General features: G+C 41.9%; 1 pseudogene; it reads left to right on the top strand.

Annotated features, from left to right (window-relative positions):
- The first annotated feature begins 3,558 nt into the window (after nt 1-3,558).
- LOC139837843 (uncharacterized) lies at nt 3,559-19,649 on the top strand (annotated as a pseudogene).
- Nucleotides 19,650-20,867: the final 1,218 nt, after the last annotated feature.

Raw genomic sequence — 20,867 nt, 5'->3', positions numbered from 1 at the left:
AACTTTTCATAGGCTTTTTCATAATCAAGCTTCAGAACTAGACCTTTGTCTTTTTTTATGCACCTCATGAATCACCTCATGAGCAGTAACCACACTTTCTAAAATAAATCTCTCTCTAATAAAGGAAGATTGGTTGTAAGAGATGATTCTATCAATGATTTTCGCTAATCTATTAGTCAAGACTTTAAAAAAAATTAAAATAACAATTTAATAAACTAATAGGCCTAAAAAAATTCATTGATCTAGCCTCATTTTCTTTTGGAATGAGGATTATCATAGCAAAGTTTAATCTATACAGATCTAAGTCATCTCTAAACCCAACATTAAACATATCTATCAGGTCTTTTTTGATAATATCTTAGAATTTCGGGTAAAACATAGAGGACAAGCGTTCTGGACTAGGGGCTCCATCAGCTATGATCCAAAAACAGCTGCCCTAACTTCTTCCTCAGTGAAAGCACTCCCTAACATAATATTCTCCTCTAAAGATACTTTTTAATTCTCTGAGAAAAAGTTATCTTGTAATCTAATAGCAGGTCTTTAAAAAGATCTTTATAATAATCAGTAGCTACCTTAAGCTTATCTTTTCAACAGTAACAGGACCATCAGGTCCATCTAGCACATGGATTAACTTTTTCCTGATTAGCAACAACATGAAAGTAAGCAGTGTTTCTGTCACCTTCTAGAATACTCTTATCCCTAGATCTTTGCCTCGCTTTAGTCTCCTCAAGAATCCAAAAAGTGTTTAAAATTTAAGCTTCTGTCTGCGAATCATATAAACTTCAGTGATGGCAACAAATCATGCAAATTGTCAACAAAGGGAACTAGCACAGGTTAGCGGTATGGCAACAATTTGCGAGCAACATCACGCTATACACACGCCAGGTTCCAGCCAGAAAAATGCAGCATTGTACTAGAACATTACCAAAGCGCGTCAGCAAAACAATGAACAATGGCAACTATCATAATTAAATGAAGTCGGGTGACACATTGTGATCTCTCGAACATAGCAAAGCGAATCCAGGATTGGTCCAGACTGCAACCAGCTCTGTGACAATCAACTCTCAATCTCCTCATTTACTAAGGTTTTCAATTAGGGATATTTATTTTATAGTAAATTCCAATTTTTACCCCCAAGTTTAATATTTTTAACACTAATTACCTTATTAAATAATTTTTCATCCGTATTACCCCATCTAACGAAACCTTGGAAGATTTTACCCTCCCTAAGATTTTGCAAATGTTTGTTCCAATTGGCACATTTCCTTGAGTTTGTTCCTGCACCTAGCAAAACTTGAACCTAGCAATATGTTCATAACCTTCATGTTGTGGCAAATAATCACGACATCAACTATGTGTGCATGTGTCAGTTTGCATATGTCTGAGTTGAACTAGATTCCATAACATAGTATTGTGCCTCTGCTTTTCCTTATGTTTTATCACATGTCACGTCATAATATTAATACATAGCAAGAAACAGAAAATAAGAAGTACTCATGTTACACGTATGTAGCCAATCGATTCCGGTCGTCTCTCGTGCGTTGCATGCTAGCTGCCAGATTTCAATTGAGCTAGCAGCTTTATGCATGTGGCTTCCATCGGCCAAACGCACCACTCAAGTTAGTACTATGTGATCGTTGCCTCCTATACTCTGAAATAGCTAGCGGTCACCTCGACGAGTCGTACCTACTATCGTCGATAGCTCCGTTGAAGAAATACATATGTGCACCTGATGCCCGTGAGTTGAAAAAGGGGAAAGATCGGCTATCAGATCAATTCCAGAATGGAGAAAACGGTAGGAGAAGAAGAGCAACGTCGCACACCATATGTACGACAGTCCTACCTAGCACATTGCTCTCCAATTTTTACAAGGGGTAAAAACTAGAAAAAATTCACTAAATGGGGTAATACGGATGAAAGAATGTTAAATGGGATAATATGTGTCACAAAACTCAAGCAAGAGAGTAAAAACTGAAATTTACTCTTTATTTTAATATCCATATCACCTCCTCACCCCGCGTGTATTATGGGTTGTTCAATTTGAAGAAACCGACAACGAGAAGTTTGACCACTGTGATCAAGGGAGCTTGCAACAGCTTGTTCCAGCAGGCAAGTACAATGATGTTCTTAGCATGGTTGAAGATCCCCTGATGCAGGCTTTCCCGCAACCTCCGGCTACAGAGCTGGACCGAATATGGAGATTGCTGAAGGTGGCTGCTACATGGAAAGTGAACTTTTTTTTGCACACAAAGCAGGGTCAAACGACCCCAGAGGAGCATTTTCAAAGATCCACACCTGGCAGGTACAATTTGCAGGAATGTCCTCTAACATCTGTTGCACTAAAAACCCTACTATTTGAAGAGAGGACCTCACACTTTACACATGGCACCCTAAAATTACATCAAAAAACGCGATCAATTCCCGTGCCTCTACCACCAGTCGCCGGCGAGCTCCAGGCGTCTCCGCCGAGCTCCAAGAGCAGAATGCTCAATAGCTCTGGCTACCAGAAGAGGGCCGGGGACGAACCACTTGTCCTTATAAGGGCGTCGAGCTCCAGTATATGAACACGATGGCCTCCAAGACGGAGGTTGAAGAAGGGACTCCCGACAGACCAGGGATCACGGCGACGAACCTGTTCGCCGTGTGTTGCACGCAGAGAAGATCAGCAGCTCCAGGCAGTCCCTCCATGGAATCCTCAACAACTGCACCATCCCTCCTTCCATCATCTTGCCCACCACCGTGATGATTTGGAACAGGAAGAGGCAGGGAGGCACCGCCTAGATCCAGGGAGAGGATGAGCTTCATTGAAGGGGACGGTGAAGTGTTTCCGCCGTCCTCATGCGGCTCCATCCTTTGGAGCACCACGGCCAGCATCAACACCACCACCGGCCACCGGGAGTCGCTCGAGCTCTGTCGTGACCAAGCCCCTGATGGCATGGCGCCAAACTCCACAGGGGTAAAATCTACAAGAGTAAACCTAGACCTAGACCTAGACCTAACCCTAACTACTTCGGCACCTCTTCGAGACCTGCTCCGGCTGGCTACTCCGGTGGAGAGGCTCTTGATCGGCCCGGCCGACCACAGGTGACTCTCAATGATTTTTGTAGCGGACTTAGAGAGGAGGAGGGGAAATGAGAGTGTGGTTATGGAAAGCGAACTGGGGAGAGAACTAGGTTGGCTGATGGTTGTATATGTCGAAACCTTGCATTTAGACTAGCCCCAATGGGGGTATCTTAACCGGTATCATAGATTCCAGCTCAGCAAAAAAGCTGACGTGGTGGGTAATTAAGGAAGAGTGAGAAGTTTACGGTAACAAGAGTAGATACCGTAACATAGCTCTTCTCACGAGAATATTGATTGCAGTATCGATCCCCTGCACCACGCCTCCTTCCCCTTTCCCCGCCTCCATCTCCCTCCCTTCCAGCACCCGCCTCCATCTCCCTCCCTTCCAGCACCCGCCTCCATCTCCCTCCCTCCCAGCACCGTGCCTCTCTCTCCTGGCTCCGCTCGCTATTCCATCTGTCGGTGGAAGCGCCGGCCACGGCCGCCGCCCAACTAATGGCGAAATCCGGTGCCCACAAGGAGATGGCGGTTGTCCACCCGCCGGCCACCTTGCCGCCTCATCAATTTCCTGGTGTCCCGATGAGCACCTGCTCGAATCCATCCCCACCATCGCAGTTCTTCCCCAACGCCCCAACGAGCTTGATACGTCCCAAACGTATCTATAATTTCTTATGTTCCATGCTACTTTTATGATGATACTCACATGTTTTATACACATTATATGTCATTATTATGCATTTTCCGGCACTAATCTATTGACGAGATGCCGAAGAGCCAGTTGTTGTTTTCTGCTGTTTTTGGTTTCAGAAATCCTAGTAAGGAAATATTCTCGGAATTGGACGAAATCAACGCCCAGGGTCTTATTTTTCCACGAAGCTTCCAGAAGACCAAGGGAGATACGAAGTGGGGCCACGAGGTGGCGACACAACAGGGCGGCGCGGCCCAGGCCCTGGCCGCGCGGCCCTGGTGTGTGGGGCCCTCGTGACGCCCCCGACTCTGCCCTTCCGCCTACTTAAAGCCTTCGTCGCGAATACCCCAGTACCGAGAGCCACGATACGGAAAACCTTCCAGAGACGCCGCCGCCGCCAATCCCATCTCGGGGGATTCAGGAGATCGCCTCCGGCACCCTGCCGGAGAGGGGAATCATCTCCCGGAGGTCTCTTCATCACCATGATCGCCTCCGGATCGATGTGTGAGTAGTTCACCCCTGGACTATGGGTCCATAGCAGTAGCTAGATGGTTGTCTTCTCCTCATTGTGCTATCATGTTAGATCTTGTGAGCTGCCTATCATGATCAAGATCATCTATTTGTAATCCTACATGTTCTGTTTGTTGGGATCCGTTGAATATTGAATACTATGTCAAGTTGATTATCAATCTATCATATATGTTGTTTATGTTCTTGCATGCTCTCCGTTGCTAGTAGAGGCTCTAGCCAAGTTGATACTTGTGACTCCAAGAGGGAGTATTTATGCTCGATAGTGGGTTCATGCCTCCATTGAATCTGGGACAGTGACAGAAAGTTCAAAGATTGTGGATGTGCTGTTGCCACTAGGGATAAAACATTAATGCTTTGTCTAAGGATATTTGTGTTGATTACATTACGCACCATACTTAATGCAATTATCTGTTGTTGCAACTTAATACTGGAAGGGGTTCGGATGATAACCTGAAGGTGGACTTTTTAGGCATAGATGCATTCTGGATAGCGGTCTATGTACTTTGTCGTAATGCCCTGATTAAATCTCATAGTACTCATCATGATATATGTATGTGCATTGTTATGCCTTCTTTATTAGTCAATTGCCCAACTGTAATTTGTTCACCCAACATCTATTTATCTTATGGGAGAGACACCACTAGTGAAGTGTGGACCCCGGTCCATTCTTTACATCTGAAATACAATCTACTGCAATTGTTCCTTACCGTTCTTCGCAAACAAACATCATCATCCACACTATACATCTAATCCGTTGTTTACAGCAAGCCGGTGAGATTAACAACCTCACTGTTACGTTGGGGCAAAGTACTTAGATTGTGTTGTGCAGGTTCCACGTTGGCGCCGGAATCCCTGGTGTTGCGCCGCACTACACTCCGTCACCAACAACCTTCACGTGTTCCTTGACTCCTACTGGTTCGATAACCTTGGTTTCTTACTGAGGGAAACTTACTGCTGTGCGCATCACACCTTCCTCTTGGGGTTCCCAACGGACGTTTCGACTGCACGCCATCAAGTAAATTTCTGGCACCGTTGCCGGGGAGATCAAGACACGCTGCAAGGGGAGTCTCCCACATCCAATCTCTTTACTTTGTTTTTGTCTTGCTTTACTTTACTTTATTTACTGCTTTGTTTGCTCTTTATATCAAAAACACAAAAAAATTAGTTGCTAGATTTACTTTATTTACTGTCTTGTTCTCCATATTAAAAACACAAAAAAAATTAGCTACTTGCATTTACTTTATTTACCTTTTGTTTATTTCAACATGTTTCCTCCTATGTACACTCTAAAAGACATACCGATAGGACGAGGATCTATAATTGGAAGAGATAATATAGAAGCATTTTTCACCAATGTTAGTATGGATGAAGATTTTGAAGATACACCCTTAGTAAAAGTTGCTCCTACTTATGAGAGTACTACTGCCTGTTTGATACACATGTTGGAAACTAGATTTGTTAATCTCAATCCTATAATTCAACATATGTTTCTTACACTCTCTGATATGGAAAGGGGAGAAAAGATTCTAAAAGTGCTTCGTAGAGAATTTGAAGATATAGCTAAAGAAGCTAGAAAAGTTTTTATTAAGCATAAGAGGCTTGGCTTTTATACCAACTTTGCAAGAACACTTGAAAAGATGGACATGGATAGAATAAAGTACACTAATAATGTTAATGAAGGAGGGGAGATTAAAGTATCAATACCTTGTAAGCTCCTAGGAATGCATGAAGCTCTAGAAAATAACTATGGTTGGCTTGTTCCTGAAAATTTGTTTGATGAGAATAGCAAGCCTAAGAATAATGAAAAAGGAGCCTCTGAAACTTACATAGATAAGATACAATGCATAGTTGAAAAATCTCCAAACCCCTCCGTGGATGCTTCATCTCTTGATAATACTTGATACACACTTTCTGCGCCTAGCTGAAAGGCGTTAAAGAAAAACGCTTATGGGAGACAACCCATTATTTTACTTCTGCGCTTTGTTTTATATTTGAGTATTGGAAGTTGTTACTACTGTATCAACCTCTCCTTATCTTTATTTTATTGCATTGTTGTGCCAAGTAAGTCTTTGATAATAAAGTTAATACTAGATTTGGATTACTGCGCAGGAACAGATTTCTTGCTGTCACGAAATTGAGCCGCCCCTGCTGTAGAAAATTTATAAAAATCTGCCAATTTATGTGCGTGATCCTCAGATATGTACGCAACTTTCATTCAATTTGGGAATTTTCATCTGAGCAAGTCTGGTGCCTCTAAAAAATTCGTCTTTACGGACTGTTCTGTTTTGACAGATTCTGCCTTTTATTTCGCATTGCCTGTTTTGCTATGTTTGATGGATTTTTTTGTTCCATTAACTTTCAGTAGCTTTGTGCAATGTCCAGAAGTGTTAAGAATGATTATGTCACCTCTGAATACATGAATTTTCAATTATGCACTAACCCTCTAATGAGATTGTTTTGAGTTTGGTGTGGAGGAAGTTTTCAAGGGTCAAGAGAGGAGGATGATACAATATGATCAAGAAGAGTGAAAAGTATAAGCTTGGGGATGCCCCCGTGGTTCATCCCTGCATATTTTAAGAAGACTCAAGCATCTAAGCTTGGGGATGCCCAAGGCATCCCTTCTTCATCGACAACTTATCAGGTCACCTCTAGTGAAACTATATTTTTATTCCGTCACATCTTATGTGCTTTACTTGGAGCGTCTGTTTGTTTTTGTTTTTGTTTTTGTTTGAATAAAATCGGATCCTAGAATTCTTTGTTTGGGAGAGAGACACGCTCCGCTGTTTCGTATGAACACATATGTTCTTCGCTTTATTCTTAATGTTCATTGCGAAGGTTGAACTACCTCGTTCATTGTTATATGGTTGGAAACGGAAAATGCCGCATGTGGTAATTGGTATAATGTCTTGAATAATTTGATACTTGGCAATTGTTGTGCTCATATAGATCATGTTTGAGCTCTTGCATCATGTACTTTGCACCCATTAATGAAGAACTACATAGAGCTTGTTAAAATTTGGTTTGCATGATTGGTCTCTAGAGTCTAGATATTTTCTGGTTAAGGTGTTTGAACAACAAGGAGACGATGTAAAGTCTTATAATGCTTGCAATATGTTCATATGTGAGTCTTGCTGCATCATTTTATACTTGAGTTTGCTTCAAACAACCTTGCTACCCTAGCCTTGTATTGAGAGGAATTCTTCTCGTGCATCCAAATCCTTGAGCCAAAAACTATGCCATTTGTGTCCACCATACCTACCTACTACATGGTATTTCTCTGCCATTCCAAAGTAAATTACTTGAGTGCTACCTATAAAATTCTATCCTTTGTCTTTGCAATATATAGCTCATGGGAAAATAGCCTTAAAAACTATTGTGGTGAAGAATATGTAGCTATGTATCTTATTTCTTAATAAGTTGCTTGTTGAGCGGTAACCATGTTTCTGGGGACGCCACCAACAATTACACCTTTGTTGAATATCATGTGAGTTGCTATGCATGTTCGTCTTGTCTGAAGTAAGGGCGATTTTCATGATCAAATGGTTTGAGTATGCATATTGTTAGAGAAGAACATTGGGCCGCTAACTAAAACCATGAATCATGGTGGAAGTTTCAGTTTGGACAATTAATCCTCAATCTCTTATGAGAATTTTATCTGTTGTTGAATGCTTATGCATTAAAGAGGAGTCCATTATCTGTTGTCTATGTTGTCCCGGTATGGATGTCTAAGTTGAGAATAATCAAAAAGCAAGAAATCCAATGCGAGCTTTCTCCTTAGACCTTTGTACAGGCGGCATAGTGGTACCCCTTTGTGACACTTGGTTGAAACATATGCTATGCAATGATAATCCATGTTAATCCAAGCTAATTAGGACAAGGTGCGAGCACTATTGGTAATCTATGCATGAGGCTTGCAACTTATAAGATGTCTTATACATAACACATATGATTTATTACTACCATTGACAAAATTGCTTCTATGTTTTCAAAATGAAAAGCTCTAGCACAAAAATAGTAATCTATGCTTCCCTCTGCGAAGGGCCATTCTTCTACTTTATTGTTGAGTAAGTTTACCTACTTCCTTCTATCTCAGAAGCAAACACTTGTATCAACTGTGTGCATTGATTCTTACATGTTTACCTATTGCACTTGTTATATTACTTTGTGTTGACAATTATCCATGAGATATACATGTTGAAGTTGAAAGCAACTGCTGAAACTTATATCTTCCTTTGTGTTGCTTCAAAGCTTTCTACTAAGAATCTATTGCTTTATGAGTAACTCTTATGCAAGTCCTATTGATGCTTGTCTTGAAAGTATTATTCATGAAAAGTCTTTGTTATATGATTCATTTGTTTACTCATTATCTTCACCATTGCTTCGAATCGCTGCATTCATTCATATGCTTTACAATAGTATTGATCAAGATTATGATAGCATGTCACTTCAGAAATTATCTTTGTTATCGTTTACCTACTCGAGGGCGAGTAGGAACTAAGCTTGGGGATATTTGATACGTCCTGATGGCGTGTATTTCACACGTTCGTTGGGCAACCCCAAGAGGAAGGTATGATGCGCACAGCAGCAAGTTTTCCCTCAGAAAGAAACCAAGGTTTATCGAACCAGGAGGAGCCAAGAAGCACGTTGAAGGTTGATGGCAGCGGGATGTAGTGCGGCGCAACACCAGGGATTCCGGCGCCAACATGGAACCTGCACAACACAACCAAAGTACTTTGCCCCAACAAAATAGTGAGGTTGTCAATCTCACCGGCTTGCTGTAACAAAGGATTAACCGAATTGTGTGGAAGATGATTGTTTGCAAGAAAACAGTAAAGAACAAGTATTGCAGCAGATTTGTATTTCAGTATTAAAGAATGGACCGGGGTCCACAGTTCACTAGAGGTGTCTCTCCCATAAGATAAAAGCATGTTGGGTGAACAAATTACAGTCGGGCAATTGACAAATAGAGAGAGCATAATAATGCACATACATGTCATGATAAGTATAGTGAGATTTAATTGGGCATTACGACAAAGTACATAGACCGCCATCCAACTGCATCTATGCCTAAAAAGTCCACCTTCAGGTTATCGTCCGAACCCCCTCCAGTATTAAGTTGCTAACAACAGACAATTGCATTAAGTATGGTGCGTAATGTAATCAGTAACTACATCCTCGGACATAGCATCAATGTTTTATCCCTAGTGGCAACAGCACAACACAACCTTAGAACTTTCTGTCACTGTCCCAGGTGTCAATGCAGGCATGAACCCACTATCGAGCATAAATACTCCCTCTTGGAGTTACTAGCATCAACTTGGCCAGAGCCTCTACTAATAACGGAGAGCATGCAAGATCATAAACAACACATACGTAATAACTTGATAATTAACATAACATGGTATTCTCTATCCATCGGATTCTGACAAACACAACATAGAGTATTACAGATAGATGATCTTGATCATGTTAGGCAGCTGACAAGATCCAACAATGAAGCACAATGAGGAGAAGACAACCATCTAGCTACTGCTATGGACCCATAGTCCAGGGGTGAACTACTCACTCATCACTCCGGAGGCGACCATGGCGGTGTAGAGTCCTCCGGGAGATGAATCCCCTCTCCGGCAGGGTGCCGGAGGAGATCTCCAGAATCCCCCGAGATGGGATTGGCGGCGGCGTATCAGTAAGGTTTTCCGTATCGTGGTTTTTTCGCATCAGGGGTTTCGCGACGGAGGCTTTAAGTAGGCGAAAGGGCAGAGTCGGGGGGCTGACGAGGGGCCCACACCACAGGGCGGCGCGGGCCCCCCCTTGGCCGCGCCGCCTTGTGGTTTGGCCACCTCGTGGCCCCACTTCGTATGCTCTTCGGTCTTCTGGAAGGTTCGTGGCGAAATAGGCCCCTGGGTCTTGATTTCGTCCAATTCCGAGAATATTTTTTTACTAGGATTTCTGAAACCAAAAACAGCAGAAAACAGGAACTGGCACTTCGGCATCTTGTTAATAGGTTAGTTCCAGAAAATGCACGAATATGACATAAAGTGTGCATAAAACATGTAGGTATCATCAATAATATGGCATAGAACATAAGAAATTATCGATACGTCGGAGACGTATCAAGCATCCCCAAGCTTAGTTCTGCTCGTCCCGAGCAGGTAAAACGATAACAAAGATAATTTCTGAAGTGATATGCCATCATAACCTTGACCATACTATTTGTAAACATATGTAATGAATGCAGCGATCAAAACAATGGTAATGACATGAATAAACAAGTGAATCATAAAGCAAAGACTTTTTATGAATAGTACTTCAAGACAAGCATCAATAAGTCTTGCATAAGAGTTAACTCATAAAGCAATAAATCAAAGTAAATGTATTGAAGCAACACAAAGGAAGATTAAGTTTCAGCGGTTGCTTTCAACTTGTAACATGTATATCTCATGGATAATTGTCAACATAGAGTAATATAACAAGTACAATATGCAAGTATGTAGGAATCAATGCACAGTTCACACAAGTGTTTGCTTCTTGAGGTGGAGAGAGATAGGTGAACTGACTCAACATAAAAGTAAAAAGAATGGTCCTTCAAAGAGGAAAGCATCGATTGCTATATTTGTGCTAGAGATTTTATTTTGAAAACATGAAACAATTTTGTCAACGGTAGTAATAAAGCATATGAGTTATGAAAATTATATCTTACAAGTTGCAAGCCTCATGCATAGTATACTAATAGTGCCCGCACCTTGTCCTAATTATCTTGGACTACCGGATCTTTGCAATGCACATGTTTTAACCAAGTGTCACAATGGGGTACCTCCATGCCGCCTGTACAAAGGTCTAAGGAGAAAGCTCGCATTTTGGATTTCTCGCTTTTGATTATTCTCAACTTAGACATCCATACCGGGACAACATGGACAACAGATAATGGACTCCTCTTTAATGCATAAGCATGTGACAACAATTATTATTCTCATATGAGATTGAGGATATATGTCCAAAACTGAAACTTCCACCATGAATCATGGCTTTAGTTAGCGGCCCAATGTTCTTCTCTAACAATATGCATGCTCCAACCATAAAGGTGGTAGATCTCTCTTACTTCAGACAAGACGGACATGCATAGCAACTCACATGATATTCAACAAATAATAGTTGATGGCGTCCCCAGAAACATGGTTATCGCACAACAAGCAACTTAATAAGAGATAAAGTGCATAAGTACATATTCAGTACCACAATAGTTTTTAAGCTATTTGTCCCATGAGGTATATATTGCAAAGGTGAATGATGGAATTTTAAAGGTAGCACTCAAGCAATTTACTTTGGAATGGCGGATAAATACCATGTAGTAGGTAGATATGGTGGACACAAATGGCATAGTAGTTGGCTCAAGTATTTTGGATGCATGAGAAGTATTCCCTCTCGATACAAGGTTTAGGCTAGCAAGGTTATTTGAAACAAACACAAGGATGAACGGTACAGCAAAACTCACATAAAAGACATATTGTAAACATTATAAGACTCTACACCGTCTTCCTTGTTGTTCAAAACTCAATACTAGATATTATCTAGACTCTAGAGAAACCAATTATGCAAACCAAATTAGCAAGCTCTAAGTGTTTCTTCATTAATGGGTGCAAAGTATATGATGCAAGATCTTAAACATGAGCACAACAATTGCCAAGTATCAAATTATCCAAAACATTTTAGAGTTACTACATGTAGCATTTTCCAATTCCAACCATATAACAATTTAACGAAGAAGAAACTTCGCCATGAATACTATGAGTAAAGCCTAAGGAAATACTTGTCCATATGCTACAGCGGAGCGTGTCTCTCTCCCATAGAGTGAATGCTAGGATCCATTTTATTCAAACAAAACAAAAAACAAAAACAAACCGACGCTCCAAGCAAAGTACATAAGATGTGACGGAATAAAAATATAGTTTCAGGGGAGGAACCTGATAATGTTGTCGATGAAGAAGGGGATGCCTTGGGCATCCCCAAGCTTAGACGCTTGAGTCTTCTTATAATATGCAGGGGTGAACCACCGGGGCATCCCCAAGCTTAGAGCTTTCACTCTCCTTGATCATATTGCATCATACTCCTCTCTTGATCCTTGAAAACTTCCTCCACACCAAACTCGAAACAACTCATTAGAGGGTTAGTGCACAATAAAAATTCACATGTTCAGAGGTGACACAATCATTCTTAACACTTCTGGACATTGCATAAAGCTACTGGACATTAATGGATCAAAGAAATTCATCCAACATAGCAAAAGAGGCAATGCGAAATAAAAAGGCAGAATCTGTCAAAACAGAACAGTCCGTAAAGATGGATTTTATTACGCCACCAGACTTGCTCAAATGAAAATGCTCAAATTGAATGAAAGTTGCGTACATATCTGGGGATCATGCACGTAAATTGGCTTAATTTTCTGAGCTACCTACAGGGAGGTAGACCCAGATTCGTGACAGCAAAGAAATCTGGAACTGCGCAGTAATCCAAATCTAGTACTTACTTTACTATCAAAGACTTTACTTGGCACAACAAAACTCAAAACTAAGATAAGGAGAGGTTGCTACAGTAGTAAAAAACTTCCAACACACAAATATAAAACAAAAATACTGGAGCAAAAACATGGGTTGTCTCCCATAAGCGCTTTTCTTTAACGCCTTTCAGCTAGGCGCAGAAAGTGTAACTCAAGTAACATCGAGAGACGAAGCATCAACATCATAATTTGTTCTAATAATAGAATCATAAGGTACCTTCATTCTCTTTCTAGGGAAGTGTTCCATACCTTTCTTGAGAGGAAATTGATATTTAATATTACCTTCCTTCATATCAATAGTAGCACCAACGGTTCGAAGAAAAGGTCTTCTCAATATAATGGGGCAAGATGCATTGCATTCAATATCCAAGACAACAAAATCAACGGGGACAAGGTTATTGTTAACCATAATATGAACATTATCAACTTTCCCCAAAGGTTTCTTTTTAGCATTATCAGCGAGATTAACATCCAGATAACAGTTTTTCAATGGTGGCAAGTCAAGCATATCATAGACTTTCTTAGGCATAACAGAAATACTTGCACCAAGATCACATAAAGCATTACAATCAAAATCTTTGACTCTCATTTTAATGATGGGCTCCCAACCATTCTCTAGCTTTCTAGGAATAGAAGTTTCAAGTTTTAGTTTCTCTTCTCTAGCTTTTATGAGAGCATTTGTAATATGTTTTGTGAAAACCAAGTTTACAGCGCTAGCATTGGGACTCTTAGCAAGTTTTTGTAAGAACTTTATAACTTCAGAGATGTGGCAATCATCAAAATCTAAATCATTATAATCTAAAGCAATGGGATTATCATCCCCAAGGTTGGAAAAAATTTCAGCAGTTTTATCACAGGCAGTTTCAGCAGTTTTAGCAGTTTCAAGTAATTTTGCGCGCTTTGCACTAGGAGTAGAAGCATTGCCAACACCAATTATTTTACCATTGATAGTAGGAGGTGCAGCAACATGTGAATCATTAGCATTGCTAGTGGTGGTAATAGTCCAAACTTTAGCTACATTTTTCTCTTTAGCTAGTTTTTCATTTTCTTCTCTATCCCACCTAGCACGCAGTTCAGCCATTAATCTTATATTCTCATTAATTCTAACTTGGATGGAATTTGCTGTAGTAACAATTTTATTTTCAATATGCCTATTAGGCATAACTTTCGATTTCAAAAGATCAACATCAGAGGCAAGACTATCAACTCTAGAAACAAGAATATCAATTTTATTGAGCTTTTCCTCAACAGATTTGTTAAAGGCAGTTTGCGTACTAATAAATTCTTTAAGCATAGCTTCAAGTCCAGGGGGTGTATTCCTATTATTGTTGTAAGAATTCCCATAAGAATTAGCATAACCGTTACCATTATTATAAGGATATGGCCTATAGTTTTTACTAGAAGTGTTCCGATAAGCATTGTTGTTGAAATTATTATTTTTAATGAAGTTTACATCAACATGTTCTTCTTGGGCAACCAATGAAGCTAATGGAACATTATTAGGATCAACATTAGTCCTATCATTCGCAAGCATAGACATAATAGCATCAACCTTATCATTCAAGGAAGAGGATTCTTCAACAGAATTTACCTTCTTACCTTGTGGAGCTCTTTCCGTGTGCCATTCAGAGTAATTAACCATCATATTATCAAGAAGCTTTGTTGCTTCACCAAGAGTGATGGACATAAAGGTACCTCCAGCAGCTGAATCCAATAAATTCCGCGAAGAAAAATTTAGTCCTGCATAGAAGGTTTGGATGATCATCCAAGTAGTCAGTCCACGGGTTGGGCAATTTTTAACCAGAGATTTCATTCTTTCCCAAGCTTGAGCAACATGTTCATTATCCAATTGTTTAAAATTCATTATGCTACTCCTCAAAGATATAATTTTAGCAGGGGGATAATATCTACCAATAAAAGCATCCTTGCATTTAGTCCAGGAATCAATACTATTCTTAGGCAGAGATAGCAACCAATCTTTAGCTCTTCCTCTTAATGAGAAAGGAAACAATTTTAATTTTATAATGTCACCATCTACATCTTTATACTTTTGCATTTCACATAGTTCAACAAAATTATTGAGATGGGCAGCAGCATCATCAGAACTAACACCAGAAAATTGCTCTCTCATAACAAGATTAAGTAAAGCAGGTTTAATTTCAAAGAATTCTGCTGTAGTAGCAGGTGGAGCAATAGGTGTGCATAGGAAATCATTATTATTTGTGCTAGTGAAGTCACACAACTTAGTATTTTCAGGGTTGGCCATTTTAGCAGTAGTAAATAAAGCAAACTAGATAAAGTAAATGCAAGTAAACTAATTTTTTTGTGTTTTTGATATAGCAAACAAGACAGTAAATAAAGTAAAGCTAGCAACTAATTTTTTTGTGTTTTGCTATAATGCAGCAAACAAAGTAGTAAATAAAATAAAGCAAGACAAAAACAAAGTAAAGAGATTGAGAAGTGGAGACTCCCCTTGCAGCGTGTCTCGATCTCCCCGGCAACGGCGCCAGAAAATATGCTTGATGGCGTGTATTTCACACGTTCGTTGGGCAACCCCAAGAGGAAGGTATGATGCGCACAGCAGCAAGTTTTCCCTCAGAAAGAAACCAAGGTTTATCGAACCAGGAGGAGCCAAGAAGCACGTTGAAGGTTGATGGCGGCGGGATGTAGTGCGGCGCAACACCAGGGATTCCGGCGCCAACGTGGAACCTGCACAACACAACCAAAGTACTTTGCCCCAACGAAACAGTGAGGTTGTCAATCTCACCGGCTTGCTGTAACAAAGGATTAACCGAATTGTGTGGAAGATGATTGTTTGCAAGAAAACAGTAAAGAACAAGTATTGCAGCAGATTTGTATTTCAGTATTAAAGAATGGACCGGGGTCCACAGTTCACTAGAGGTGTCTCTCCCATAAGATAAAAGCATGTTGGGTGAACAAATTACAGTCGGGCAATTGACAAATAGAGAGAGCATAACAATGCACATACATGTCATGATAAGTATAGTGAGATTTAATTGGGCATTACGACAAAGTACATAGACCGCCATCCAACTGCATCTATGCCTAAAAAGTCCACCTTCAGGTTATCGTCCGAACCCCCTCCAGTATTAAGTTGCTAACAACAGACAATTGCATTAAGTATGGTGCGTAATGTAATCAATAACTACATCCTCGGACATAGCATCAATGTTTTATCCCTAGTGGCAACAGCACAACACAACCTTAGAACTTTCTGTCACTGTCCCAGGTGTCAATGCAGGCATGAACCCACTATCGAGCATAAATACTCCCTCTTGGAGTTACTAGCATCAACTTGGCCAGAGCCTCTACTAATAACGGAGAGCATGCAAGATCATAAACAACACATATGTAATAACTTGATAATTAACATAACATGGTATTCTCTATCCATCGGATCCCGACAAACACAACATAGAGTATTACAGATAGATGATCTTGATCATGTTAGGCAGCTCACAAGATCCAACAATGAAGCACAATGAGGAGAAGACAACCATCTAGCTACTGCTATGGACCCATAGTCCAGGGGTGAACTACTCACTCATCACTCCGGAGGCGACCATGGCGGTGTAGAGTCCTCCGGGAGATGAATCCCCTCTCCGGCAGGGTGCCGGAGGAGATCTCCAGAATCCCCCGAGATGGGATTGGCGGCGGCGGCGTCTCAGTAAGGTTTTCCGTATCGTGGTTTTTTCGCATCAGGGGTTTCGCGACGGAGGCTTTAAGTAGGCGAAAGGGCAGAGTCGGGGGGCTGACAAGGGGCCCACACCACAGGGCGGCGCGGGCCCCCCCTTGGCCGCGCCGCCTTGTGGTTTGGCCACCTCGTGGCCCCACTTCGTATGCTCTTCGGTCTTCTGGAAGGTTCGTGGCGAAATAGGCCCCTGGGTCTTGATTTCGTCCAATTCCGAGAATATTTTGTTACTAGGATTTCTGAAACCAAAAACAGCGTAACAGAATCGGCACTTCGGCATCTTGTTAATAGGTTAGTTCCAGAAAATGCACGAATATGACATAAAGTGTGCATAAAACATGTAGGTATCATCAATAATATGGCATAGAACATAAGAAATTATCGATACGTCGGAGACGTATCACGTCCCAAACGTATCTATAATTTCTTATGTTCCATGCTACTTTTATGATGATACTCACATGTTTTATACACATTATATGTCATTATTATGCATTTTCCGGCACTAACCTATTGACGAGATGCCGAAGAGCCAGTTGCTGTTTTCTGCTGTTTTTGGTTTCAGAAATCCTAGTAAGGAAATATTCTCGGAATTGGACGAAATCAACGCCCAGGGTCTTATTTTTCCACGAAGCTTCCAGAAGACCGAGGGAGATACGAAGTGGGGCCACGAGGTGGCGACACAATAGGGCGGCGCGCCCCAGGCCCTGGCCACGTGGCCCTGGTGTGTGGGGCCCTCGTGACGCCCCCGACTCTGCCCTTCCGCCTACTTAAAGCTTTCGTCGCGAATACCCCAGTACCGAGAGCCACGATACGGAAAACCTTCTAGAGACGCCGCTGCCGCCAATCCCATCTCGGGGGATTCAGAAGATCGCCTCCGGCACCCTGCCGGAGAGGGGAATCATCCCGGAGGTCTCTTCATCACCATGATCGCCTCCGGATCGATGTGTGAGTAGTTCACCCCTGGACTATGGGTCCATAGCAGTAGCTAGATGGTTTAGATCTTGTGAGCTGCCTATCATAATCAAGATCATCTATTTGTAATCCTACATGTTGTGTTTGTTGGGATCCGATGAATATTGAATACTATGTCAAGTTGATTATCAATCTATCATATATGTTGTTTATGTTCTTGCATTCTCTCCGTTGCTAGTAGAGGCTCTGGCCAAGTTGATACTTGTGACTCCAAGAGGGAGTATTTATGCTCGATAGTGGGTTCATGCCTCCATTGAATCTGGGACAGTGACAGAAAGTTCTAAGGTTGTGGATGTGCTATTGCCACTAGGGATAAAACATCAATGCTTTGTCTAAGGATATTTGTGTTGATTACATTACGCACCATACTTAATGCAATTGTCTGTTGTTGCAACTTAATACTGCAAGGGGTTCGGATGATAACCTGAAGGTGGACTTTTTAGGCATAGATGCATGCTGGATAGCGGTCTATGTACTTTGTCGTAATGCCCTGATTAAATCTCATAGTACTCATCATGATATATGTATGTGCATTGTTATGCCTTCTTTATTTGTCAATTGCCCAACTGTGATTTGTTCACCCAACATCTATTTATCTTATGGGAGAGACACCACTAGTGAACTGTGGACCCCGGTCCATTCTTTACATCTGAAATACAATCTACTGCAATTGTTCGTTACTGTTCTTTGCAAACAAACATCATCATCCATACTATACATCTAATCCTTTGTTTACAGCAAGCCGGTGAGATTGACAACCTCACTATTACGTTGGGGCAAAGTACTTTGGTTGTGTTGTGCAGGTTCCACGTTGGCGCCGGAATCCCTGGTGTTGCGCCGCACTACACTCCGCCACCAACAACCTTCACGTGTTCCTTGACTCCTACTGGTTCGATAACCTTGGTTTCTTACTGAGGGAAACTTACTGCTGTACGCATCACACCTTCCTCTTGGGTTTCCCAACGGACGTGTCGACTGCACGCCATCAGAGCTCCTCCGCCATCCCCTCAACACATCCGCACTTCTACCCCGTCGGCTCGACGGGCTCCTCTGTGACAATCCTATCTACCCCAACAAAGTGTTTCGTATAAAATTCCGGATGAGAAGACCCCTCTTTGAGCGTATTGTACATGCACTAGGAGAGTGCTCTCCTGAGTTCACACAAAGGAAAGATGCTCTTGATCGCGATGGTATCTCTCCATTGCAGAAATGCACGACAGCTATTCGACAGTTGGCATATGGTACTCCGGCGGACGCTCTCGATGAGTACCTCAAGATCGCTGAGAGCACTTCGGTTAAGTGCTTAAAGTTGTTTGTCGAAGGTGTGATTAATAAATTTGGTGATGACTACATGCGAAAACCCAATGTCGATGATGTGCAGCGCCTACTTGATATTGGAGATATTCGTGGGTTTCCTGGCATGTTAGGAAACCTCGACTGTATGCATTAGCGTTGGGAGAAATGTCGCTTGTCATGGAGGGGACAATTCACCAACGCGTTTAAAGGCCTCCCTACTCTTATTCTTGAGGCGGTTACTTCCCAGGATCTTTGGATATGGCACGCATTTTTTGGTGTTGCGGGATCCAATAATGATATCAACGTCCTTAACCAATCGCAGTTATTCATTGAACAACTAAAAGGGCAAGCTCCTCAGGTGAACTATAGTGTCAATGAAAAGGAATACCAACTTGGTTATTACCTGGTAGATGGAATATATCCTGAGTGGGCAGCATTCTTGAAGTCAATACCGATGGCTCAAACAAAAAAGCACAAATTGTTTGCTCAATATCAAGAAGGAGCAAGGAAGGACGTGGAACGTGCATTTGGGGTCCTCCAGGCCCGATGGTCCATTTTACGGCGTCCAGCGCGTTTATATGATCGAGGCGATCTCCATCATATTATGTTAGCTTGCATTATTCGACATAATATGATAGCCGAGAATAAAAAAGAAGAAGCGAGCAATATTCTTGATTTGAATGAGGAAGCAGGCTCATCAATTGTCCATCCATCGGTATTTACTCACGGTGACATGCCAGAATTTGCCGAAGTACTTCAAAGAGATGCTAGAATCCGCAATCGCCCCGACGCATAGAGCTCTAAAAAATGATTTGATTGAGCATATTTGAAAAAAGTTTGGGCCACACTAGATTACTTGCGAGTCTTATGCATGTGATGCTAAATCCGGCTTATATATTTTAATGATATTATATTAAGTTTTATTATTTATTATTTATCCATATGCACCAACAATAAAATTTCATATTGGTACATGCCACGACTAGATCACAATGTTCATGTACTACTATAGATCCCACGAAACAATAAATGATACTCTACATGTTACTACATCTATGATACCATCCATTGTGGAAGTAGTAACATAGACTAGTATCATATGCATGATACTAGTTTATGTTACTACCCATTGTAAGTAGTCTTACACGATGTCTGTATACGTGCTATTATTCCCGAGAATCAGCGGTGGATGCACCTTAGGTGGTGCCGCGCGCGTGGAAAGGTGTCCCAAGTTGGGTACCGTCTACCCTTCAAAGTCATATGGATTTTCTACATTGCAGACCTTGTGAGCATCAGATCTCCTAATGGCCCGCTGTATTTGGAGAAAAGGTTCACGCTATTTCTCCAGACGTTCCTTCGAAAATTTACAGCACCTCCACCTGCAATCATGTCCCGGGCACCAGTTCATTCTCCCTGTGTGTTTCTCCTCCTTCCTTTCCTTGGATACGTTGCACATCATCCACTGCGGCGATCTCGTGCACGTCTTTGAGCTAGATGGACGCTCCTGCAAGGAAATAATCTCCGTCGGCGTACTATTCCCAAAGCTGACGACCATCCACCTGCATGACCTCCCAAAGTTGCACCAGATATCCAAGGTAAAAATGGTGGCCCCTGCGCTCGAGATCATCAGGATCAGAGGATGTTGGGGCCTGCGCAGGCTGCCATCCGTGGGGGGCCATGTCCACGGCAAGAAGAAGCTGGCCGTCGATGTTGAGTAACATATTGTATAGATATAGGTCCCCGTGTTTTCTCAGGGTTGTACCTGTAATTGTACATGTGTCCGTCTATATATATATGAGCAGCCGGCCCTATTGGTGCTGTGCAATCTCCAATAACCCTTCTACATGGTATCAGAGACCCTTCGGGTCCTGCCCTAGCCGCCGCCCTCCTCTTCCCTTGGGGCGCCGCCGGCCACCCCCTTCCAACCCTAGCCGCCGCCCCTCCTACTCCCTAGGGCGCTGCCGGCCACCACCTCCATCCACCCTAGCCGCCGCCCCCTCCTCTCTAGGGCGCTGCCGGCCTCCACCACTCCCAACCCTAGCCGCCGC

The sequence above is a fragment of the Lolium perenne genome, chromosome 3 (assembly GCF_019359855.2).
Source record: "Lolium perenne isolate Kyuss_39 chromosome 3, Kyuss_2.0, whole genome shotgun sequence".
NCBI lineage: Eukaryota > Viridiplantae > Streptophyta > Magnoliopsida > Poales > Poaceae > Lolium > Lolium perenne.
The sequence above is the reverse complement of the archived record's forward strand: the minus strand, read 5'-3'. Positions and strand labels throughout refer to the sequence as shown.